The sequence below is a fragment of the Cervus elaphus genome, chromosome 5 (genome assembly GCF_910594005.1).
Source record: "Cervus elaphus chromosome 5, mCerEla1.1, whole genome shotgun sequence".
NCBI lineage: Eukaryota > Metazoa > Chordata > Mammalia > Artiodactyla > Cervidae > Cervus > Cervus elaphus.
Window position 1 is genome coordinate 64,498,113 of NC_057819.1, and position 9,755 is coordinate 64,507,867.

The 9,755-nt window shown below is 42.7% G+C and overlaps 1 non-coding gene across 1 annotated transcript; it reads right to left on the reverse strand.

Moving 5' to 3' along the window:
* Nucleotides 1-375: 375 nt before the first annotated feature.
* TRNAA-UGC lies at nt 376-448 on the reverse strand. The gene has a single exon. It is a non-coding gene; the product is annotated as a tRNA-Ala (tRNA).
* Nucleotides 449-9,755: the final 9,307 nt, after the last annotated feature.

Below are 9,755 nucleotides of genomic sequence, written 5' to 3' on the forward strand. Positions count from 1 at the left end.
AGTATCATTTAAAAAGGCACTTTCAGCCAATCCAATTATGCTCCCAAGCACCTTTCCATGAACGAGAGAGCTCTTCTGCGCTTCCTTTTGTGGCCTTATTAACGACGCTGGCGCAGAAGCTCACTGCTAACTGGGGCCAAGAATAATAAGAAACACTTGTTCTGTGCTGGGCACTGTTCTGAGGGCTTCGTACATGTTACCTCATCTAATTCTCACGAGAATCCTGTGAGGCAAGGACACATGTCACGGATGAGGAAACCGAGGCACCCAGCTCCAGACAGAAGAGATGAGGGCTGAACCCAGGCAAGGGGCTCCAGAGTCCATGCTGCTTCTTTTTCTGTTTTTGGCTGTGCCTTGTGGCATGTGGGATCTTAGTTCCCTGGGCAGGGATCGAACCTGTGCCCCCTGCATTGCAAGTGCAGAGTCTTAGCCACTGGACCACCAGGGAAGTCCCCAGAGTCCAGGCTTCCGAAACATAATCAAATTCCTCACTTTGTCTTTTTGTAAGTAAAGAATGGGAAGCTTTGCTGGTCCTGTGGTTTTCACACCTTTAAAATCTGGCTTCCTTAGAACTCAATATATGAAGGACACAATCAGAGATGCCCTGCTTGAAAGGGAGACAAGGCCCTGTAGGCACTGGCCCAGACTGACCTGCCTCCAACCCCTGAGGTGGCCTGGGGCATTTCCTGGGACCCCAGGGCTTCTGGAAAACCTTGACCTCAAGGCCTCTATTATGGACAAGTTACCCAAGATCTCAGGGGAGACACTCCATTCCCCAGTCGGCAGAGCATGCCTTGGGCAGACGGTGGGCCAGCCCTGCGCTCCTGCCCAGCTCCCCGCTTGCTGGCCCGGCCCCAGCGAGCTGCCTCCGCATGTCGGTCAGCGCCGGCCTTGCTGCACTTAATGAGGACAAACAAATGTGCTCATCGCATAGAGTTCACATGTGAGTGATGCGGTCATCCTGCTCCTGCTTAGCAATCCTTTCTCTGGAAAGATCTGGGGCAGATGCTGATGAGACTTAAACATGAACTCCCAGATAGCAGTGGTGGGCTCGCAGGGAGGTACCCCAGAGCAGGCGGTACCCCAGAGCAGGCGGTACCCCAGAGCAGGGCAGTACCCCAGAGCAGGGAGGTATCCCAGAGCAGGTGGTACCCCAGAGCAGGCAGGCACTCCAGAGCAGGCAGGTACCCCAGAGCAGGGAGGTACCCCAGAGCAGGGAGGTACCCCAGAGCAGGTGGTACCCCAGAGCAGGGCAGTACCCCGAGCAGGCAGGTACCCCAGAGCAGGGAGGTACCCCAGAGCAGGGCGGCAGGATAACTCTGCTCTGGACTTCATCTCAATTAGTCTCATTTTCAGCGAATACTTTTTTTAGGATAAGTGGTTTGTTTGTTTTTTTAAAGATTTTTTGATGTGGATCATTTTTCTAAAGTCTTTATTGAATTCGTACAATACTGCTTTTATTTCATGTTTTGATTTTTTTTGGCTACAAGGCGTGTGTGATCTTAGCTCCCTGATCGGGGATCAAACCTGTGCTCCTTGAAGTGGAAGGTGAAGTCTTAACCACTGGACCGCCAGGGAAGTCCCTTCAAGGGAATTGCTTGTCTGGCTGTTACTATTTTTCATCCCAGATTTTGTTTGGAAGTCTAGCCTTCTGACCTATCCCTAATAAGATGCAAAGGCTAAAGTCACTTCAGTCCTATCCGACTCTTTGTGACCCCATGGACTGTAGCCCATCAGGCTCCTCTGTCCATGGGATTCTTTAGGCAGAATACTGGAGTGGGTTGCTGGGGGATCATCCCAACCCAGTGATCAAACCCTTGTCTCTTATGTCTCCTGCATTAGCAGATGGGTTCTTTACTACTAGTGCCACCTGCGAAGTCCCTAGTAAGATAGGGGATAGAAATCCAAAACCACCAGAGACTCATTCATGTTGATAGTATCTCCTTTCCTGGGAATACAAATACTCAGCTTCTTCTGTATGGATCACTTTGTATTTGCAGAGAGCCCACAAAGCATCATTGTTTTTGAAAGTGTTGCTGCTTGAAAATGAATCTGTGTCCTTTCCTTGAAAATAAATCTGGTCTTTCCTTCACAGCAGGCACTATCAAGACCTTTCCCGAGGGCTCAATCCAGACAGATGGAATCATTGGCCATGAAGTAATAGTAACACACAATTACCACTCTGTATTTTTAAGTTCATAGAGGAGTGATTCTTTGATTGCAACACTTTCCTTTGTGTTAACTGAACATTAGCCACCTGACCTGGTCATATAACAATTTTTTCAGAACTCTGATCATGTGCATAAAAAAGGCAGCCCTGTACCCCTTTCTGGCTTTCTCTGATACTGTCTCGATAACTTCAGTAGTGTAATAACATTTACATGAGTGAGTGAAAGTCGCTCAGTCGTGTCCGACTCTTTGCAAAGCCATGGAATGTAGCCTGCCAGGCTCCGCTGTCCATGGAATTCTCCACATAAGAATACTGGAGTGGGTAGCCATTCCCTTCTTCAGTGGATCTTCCTGACCCAGGGATGGAACTCTGGTTTCCCACACTGTGTATGATAGAATTAAAAAAAAAAAAAGAAATTCAGTTTTTGCTCAATACAGATTTTAAAAGTTATATTTTCCTCTCTGTGAATAGATAGATACATTATGTTTAGTCAGATGCAACTACAGTATTACCTTCTGCAACTTCAGGCTTCTTCAGATATGTCTGTCTTCATCTTTTTTATCCTCGGCCAAATTATTTACGCTCACACTTAATTCTCTCTGGAAAGAATGCCGTATTATTCATTAAGAAATATGAATTCCCTCTCACTCTGGCTTGAGATTGGAGAGATTTGAGCCATAACTTGGAAAATTGTGGGGAAAGTGAGCTACTCAGTTTTGAAAGACATTATAATGTAGGAGGATAATCCCTCGACTTAATGTCGAGGTGGCTATCTTCTTGGCTCTCACTCAAACATTGAGTCAGTAGTCTGGAGCTGAGAACAAGCAGTGGGTAAACATTTTTTGTCTGGATGCAACCAAGTGTAAAAGGAAAAAAAAATACCATCCTTCATAATATATTCTACTAACAATAAATACTATTAGAATTGCCTCATTTCTTCCAATCATTCTTAATGCAATGGCTCTTAAGTGGGACATTTTCAATATACAGATGTACAGTTTCCACTTAAGACCTACTAGACCAGAATCTTTGGGGATGTAACCAAACAGTGTGTCAAAAAAGCTTCACGATTTCTTTTTTTTGCTCTGCCTACCTAATTGGCTAAGAATGACTTTTTTCAAATGGTTTATTTTTGTATTGTAATTTTAAAACTATACAATGTAGAACATGGTGACTATAGCATCGCTATGCAATATATAGAAGAACTGTTAAGAAAGTAAATCCCAAGTTATCACAAGGAGAAATTTTTCCCTTTCTGCTCCTTTCTTTCTATTGTATCTATATGAGAAGATGGATGTTAGCCAAATCTATAGTGGTAATCATTTTACAATATATGTAAATCAAACCATCATGCTGTATGCCTTAAACTTGATATGGTAATGCATGACAATTTATTTCTCAATAAAACTGGAAAAAGTTTAAAGACAAATTTAAAGTTCCAAGAGGAATGTTTTACAATGTTTTATTGATTTCACTAATAGCAAAATTAATTTGGCTGGTTAAAATGGCACAATTCCAAAAGATGATTTGAAGGGTAAAGTTGACAGCAAATGATACTTGAGGGAAGGCAGATGAAAAGTTGGGGGACTTCACTACATTTCAGTTTGAAGGCAGCACTGTTGGTGGGGTTAAAAACTCTTACCACCTGCTGTGTGCAGTGACTGTGTGCAGTGACCTGGTCCCAAGCCAGCAGCAGACAGGTGGAGAGGCCTCTCCATCATCAAATACTGACATGGCTGGGTCCCTAGCGGCAGTCTTAAGCAAGAGTCCGAGCCCTGGGCAGGCTCAGCAGGGCCTCGGCCCCGTGGGAGTGTCCTCTTTCCTGGGGAGGACCTCTGAAGCCTTGGGGTCTGCCAACTGTCCATGGTGTGGACCTCCCAAAGCTGCTGTCCCCGGAGTATGAGTGGTGCAAGGATGAGAAGTGGTTCAACAAAGTATAAGAGGTAGGCTAGACTGTACCAAATTGAGGTTAATATATTGTAATTTCATGTCTATGAAGTCATTTCACACAAAGAGCATTTTCTCCTGGGGGGAGCCATACTCTTTCAAAATGGCAAAGCCTAAAATAAGAAGGACTCACACTAGGCTAAATTTTTTTGAGGTATGGTTTTCTTTAACCATAGATGCAGAGGCCCATCGTGAGTGGCTTGTAAAATCCACCACTGTGAGCATTCATGCATTGGCTCTGCTGATTGTGCAAATACATAGTAATGCAGCTGCCTCTCTAGGGGCAGGCTGCAGCCTGATGTTTGCACAGCCAGCAGAAACAATTTCTTGCAGGAGACGGACTTCCATTGTTTACCAGTATGCCTTCCACGGAAGCTGAACCCTCAGCCACACACGCCGTCTCTTTCAGAGGACGTGGCTGCCTTCTGCCTGGCTGCCTCCCTTCAAATTAATAGGCAGCTAGCAGATAATCAATGCCTTTTATACAAGATGGCAGAGGAGATTCTGTAGGTCTCTGTACTGGGAATATTTATCATGTGAGGCAGACATGAGCATTAAAAAAAGTGTTGGTTTTTCTTGATTATCAAAGTAAATCATGTTCAATACAGAAATGTTGAAAAATAGGAAACCTTGAAAAAGAAAAGAATCATTTTTATTTCATTCAAAGATGGCCATTCAAATATTTTAGTGTACGCTGCAGCATTACACAATGAGCATTACAGCCTGTACTCAACTGGTAGCCTGCCTGCTGTCCCATCCAGTAGCATACTATGCGTGCTGGATAATTGTGTGTGAAAGTGGCTCAGATGTGTCTGACTCTTAGTAGTGACTCCATGGATATCAGCCCATGGAATTCTCCAGACCAGAATACTGGGGTGGGGAGCCTTTCCCTTCTCCAGGGGATCTTCCCAACCCAGGAATCAAACTGGGGTTTCTGCATCGCAGGCAGGTTCTTTACCAGCTGAGCTATAAGCTCAATGTTTAGTTGCTCCTTTTTCGTGTGATGAAGGATTTTTCAGTGAATCTCCTATGTAATTTTTAGTCTACTTTCTGATTATTTCCTCCAGGTACATTCCTAGAAGTGGAATTTCTAGATCAAAGGATAGAAATGATCATGGCATTTAAACAGATATTTTCTGGGTAAATTGGAAAACACACCATTGTGTTTACTGGTTGTGTGCAGTGGTTTCTGGATCAGGAAAAAAACACCTATCATCAGTTTTTCTCATTCAACACTTTTTTGACATTGGGTTAGGCTTAGGTTGGGCTTCCCTCGTAGCTCAGTTGGTAAAGAATCCTGCAGTGCAGGAGACCCGGGCTCAATTCCTGGGTCGGGAAGATTCCCTGGGGAAGGAAATGGCAACCCACTCCAGTATTCTTGCCTGGAGAATCCCATGGACAGAGGAGCCTGGCGGGCTACAGTCAATGGGGTCGCAAGAGTCGGACACGACCTAGCGACTAAACTACTACTACTACTAGGGTTGGGTTAGGGTTAGGCTTAGGGTTTCCCAAGGGGCTCTAATGGAAAAGAACCTGCCTGTCAATGCAGGAGACGTGAGATGTGGGTTCGATCCCTGGGATGGGAAAATCCCCTGGGGGAGGGCATGGCAACCCACTCCAGTATTCTTACCTGGAGGATCCCCATCGACAGACTCTACAGCCCATAGGGTCGCAGAGTCAGACACAGCTGAAGTGACTTAGCATGCACAGCACAGGAGGTTTGCTGCTTCCTCTAGAGGAGAGTTGATTGAGTGACAGGACCCAGCTAACTAGCTTCCTTTAAGGCCTGCAGACTTCTCATCCCATCAACAAGATCTCTTGCTTTATGCATTCTAGTAGGATTCAAAATGAGTCTGGTCACAACTAGGGGGTGAAAGAAGAAAGTATTTGCGTCTTTATCCCCTAGTCTGCTTCTTGAAGAATTGCTATGGATTGGCTGCATCCTCTTTTAAGATTTTATCTGCATTTTTTAAACTCTAATAATAAAAAAAAAACCACATACCATTTACATTTTTAACCATTTGTAGTTGTAAAATTCAGTGATATTAAGTGCATTCATGGTGTACCATCACTATTATATATTTCAAGAACTTGTTCATCAAACACAAATTTTATACTCATTAAGCAATAACTCTTCATCATACCCTCCCTCTGGTAACCTTTATTCTACTTTTTGTGTAATGAATTTGCTTCCTTTAGGTATGGCTTATAAGGGGAATCATCCAGTGTTTGTCCTTTTGTGTCTGGCTTAGCTCACACTCTCACACAGCACAATGTTTTCAAGGTTCATGCATGCCACAGCATGTATTGGAATTTCATTCCTTTTTAAGTTTGAATAATATTCCATTGTCTGGCTGTTCCTCATTCTATTGATCCACTCATCTGTTGCTGAACATCTGAGTTGTTTCTGCCTTTTGGCTGCAGTGAATAATGCTGCTATGGACATGTGTGCAATGTGTGCATCTTTTCCGAAGGCTACAAATTCTGTCTGGTGGTCCTGTCCATGTAACTGCCCTTTGTTCCGGTAACACTCTCTATTCTTCACCCTCTAGGATCCCTACTGTTGCGACTTGGATTCTGCATCATGTCTTATGGGCTTCCCCACACTCTACTCATGTTTTGGTAATTCTTCTCTTTATTAATTTTTCTTCAAATTACCCAGTTTGACTATGACATCTATTCCCTGCCAGATTTGACTTTCACTAAACTTTTACTACAAACTGTCTTTACTTTAGTCCTGAAACAACTGAATACCTCTCAAAGAATACCTGGGCCTATGGCCACTAGCTACTGACAAGTCCCTGGACATTTAAAACAGCACAGATGACCAGGCTCCACTCCACTTCAGTTGATTCAAAAAAACCTGGTTCTTGTTGTACAGTCACAAAGTCATGCTCAACTCTTTGTGACCGCATGAACTGCAGCACGCCAGGCTTCCCTGTCTTTCACTATCTCCTGGAACCTACTCAAACTCATGTCCATTGAGTTGGTGATGCCATCCAACTGTTTTGTCCTCTGTCATCCCCTTCTTCTCTTGCCCTCAATCTTTCTCAGCATTAGGGTCTTTTCCAATGAGTCAGTTCTTCGCATCAGGTGGCCAAAGTATTGGAGCTTCAGCTTCAGCATCAGTCCTTCCAATGAATATTCAGGACTGATTTCCTTTAGGATTGACTAGTTTGATCTCCAAAAGACTCCTCCAGCACCACAGTTTGAAAGCATCAATTCTTTGGCCCTCAGCTTTCTTTATGGTCCCACTCTCATATCCATACATGACTACTGGAAAAACTATCACTTTGACCAGATGGACCTTTGTCAGCAAAGTGATGCCTCTGCTTTTTTAATATGCTGTCTAGGTTTGTCATTGCTTCTCTTCCAAGGAGCAAGTGTCTTTTAATTCTGTGGCTGCAGACACCATCTGCAGTGATTCTGGAGCCCAAGAAAATAAAGTCAGTCACTGTTTCCACTTTTTCCCCATCTATTTGCCATGAAATGACGGGACTGAATCCCATGATCTTTGTTTTGTGAATGTTGAGTTTTAAGCCAGCTTTTTCCACTTTCCTCTTTCACCTTCATCCTCTTCACTTTCTGCTATTAAAGTGGTATCATCTGCATACCCAAAGTTGTTGATATTTCTCATGGCAATCTTGATTCCAGCTTGTGATTCATCCAGACTGGCATTTTGCATGATGTACTCTGCACAGAAGTTAAATAAGCAGGATGACAATATACGCTCCATATACTCCATGTTGTACTCCTTTTCCAATTTTGAATCAGTCCATTGTTCCATATCTGGTTCTAACTGTTGCTTCTTGACCTGCATACAGATTTCTCAGGAGTCAGGTAAGGTGGCCTGGTATTCTCATCTTTGAGAATTTTCCAGTTTGTTGTGATCCACATAGTCAAATGCTTTGGCATAGTCAATGAAACAGAAGTAGAAAACCTTCACTTTAAAGACGTATCCCAGTGATTCTAATGCTGTTGGTCCAAAGTCCAACACAAACCTCTGCCAACTGGGCTCTTGTTTGCAGCCCTGAACCAATGCAGTTCTAGGTCTACTTTAGGAATTTGGACCAACATTTTTTACCTAAAATAACTAAAGTATACTGAAATGAAGAAATTTGAAAATAAATCACATTTCATTCACATGCCCTTTTCTAAATTAACTTTGCTTTGTATTGGGTTGCCTTCCAAATGATCGGCTTTTTAGGCAGGGAGAACAGAGCATGATTTTCATACCCAGAAATTATCCTCCAAGCTGCCAGCATCTTGTCCATTTATCTCCAGGCACAGTCTCCTTGCACCCTAACCTTTTTATGTTCAAGATACTGTAGCAGTCATAAAAGGCTAAGATTGAGAAGCTACCAGCAGGCAACCTGCATACTTCCAAAAGTTGCTGAATTTGCAATATTTCTCATAGTGTATTTTCTGAGGTATACCAATCCAGCTGTCCTGAAGTGTAACATTAAAAGCCACATCAGACAGCTATTAATACAACAGCATCACCAGCTTGTCTTGTCCCTCTGGGCAAACAATGGCTGCAAATACAAGTGGTGTTCAGAGAGCAGTGGGGACTGAAAGGCAGCTAAGAAAAATAGGCTTTGTCTTCCCCAATATTGTGCCAAAGACAACTATAAATTCAGATATTAGATGTTATGATATATTCTTTGCTTATCATTTTATTTTTATTCTCAGTCCTTTGGGGTGATAGTTTCAGGCAATTCATTTAATTTCCCTTGTTTTCAATTTCTCCATCTACAAAAAGGAGAGAAAATATATTTTGCTGCCCTAGAGAGCATCCAAGACCTCAGCAAATTGAAAACAATTTAGTTTGTGAGTTCCACATTACAGATGAGGAGTGTGCTGCAAGAGAGTCCGAGTGACAACTTTGAACTCACACTCTTGTGTGGCAGCAGGACTGAGCTTCAAATTCAGCTCTCCTGAGTGTTTTTGTGTTATTCTTGTTTGTTTCTGATATCCAAATTCATTTTATTTTTTTATAATGGGTAGCTATTATATTTACAATAAAACTTACTATTTAAAAAAGTAGTTTCAGAACTAGAGTGCTGATGTAAACAATGTACAAGGATCTCTTTACATGAGGGCCTTCCTCTTGGTCCTACCCAGATAATCACTTTTTGTTTGTTTTGTATTGTTTATTAGCATATGAAGGTAAATTTCAGCTCTACTTTATTAAAAAAAAATTGGTCTAAAAGCTAAATGCCCTTGATTTCTTTTGCCTAAATGAATACAGGATCAATTCTTTTTCTGCCCAAATTGATCCCTTTAAAAAAGCGTAATCCAGAGAAGGAACAGAGGAAATCTATAAGGATGACATAGTTAAGGTCATCTTTTGGATAGCTTTTGGCAAAATTAAGAGCCTTTTTAAGTTCAGAAACTTGACGGTAAGACTTTCTGGTTCTTATCTTAGTAGATGGGCTGAAATGAAGCCAGCCAGAGGTGCAGAGGAATATAATTAGGTTTAAAACAGAAGAAAACCACGAGAGAGAAAGCAAGCAAACAAGAACGGATGCTGTGAGCACTAGCTTTCCCTGCTGGCTGGTGAGACAGTAGGGGTGTGGTTGACGCGGTTAGTGCAGCCAGTCAACCCTGAGGTTTTTTTTTTTTTTTTTTCTTTTTT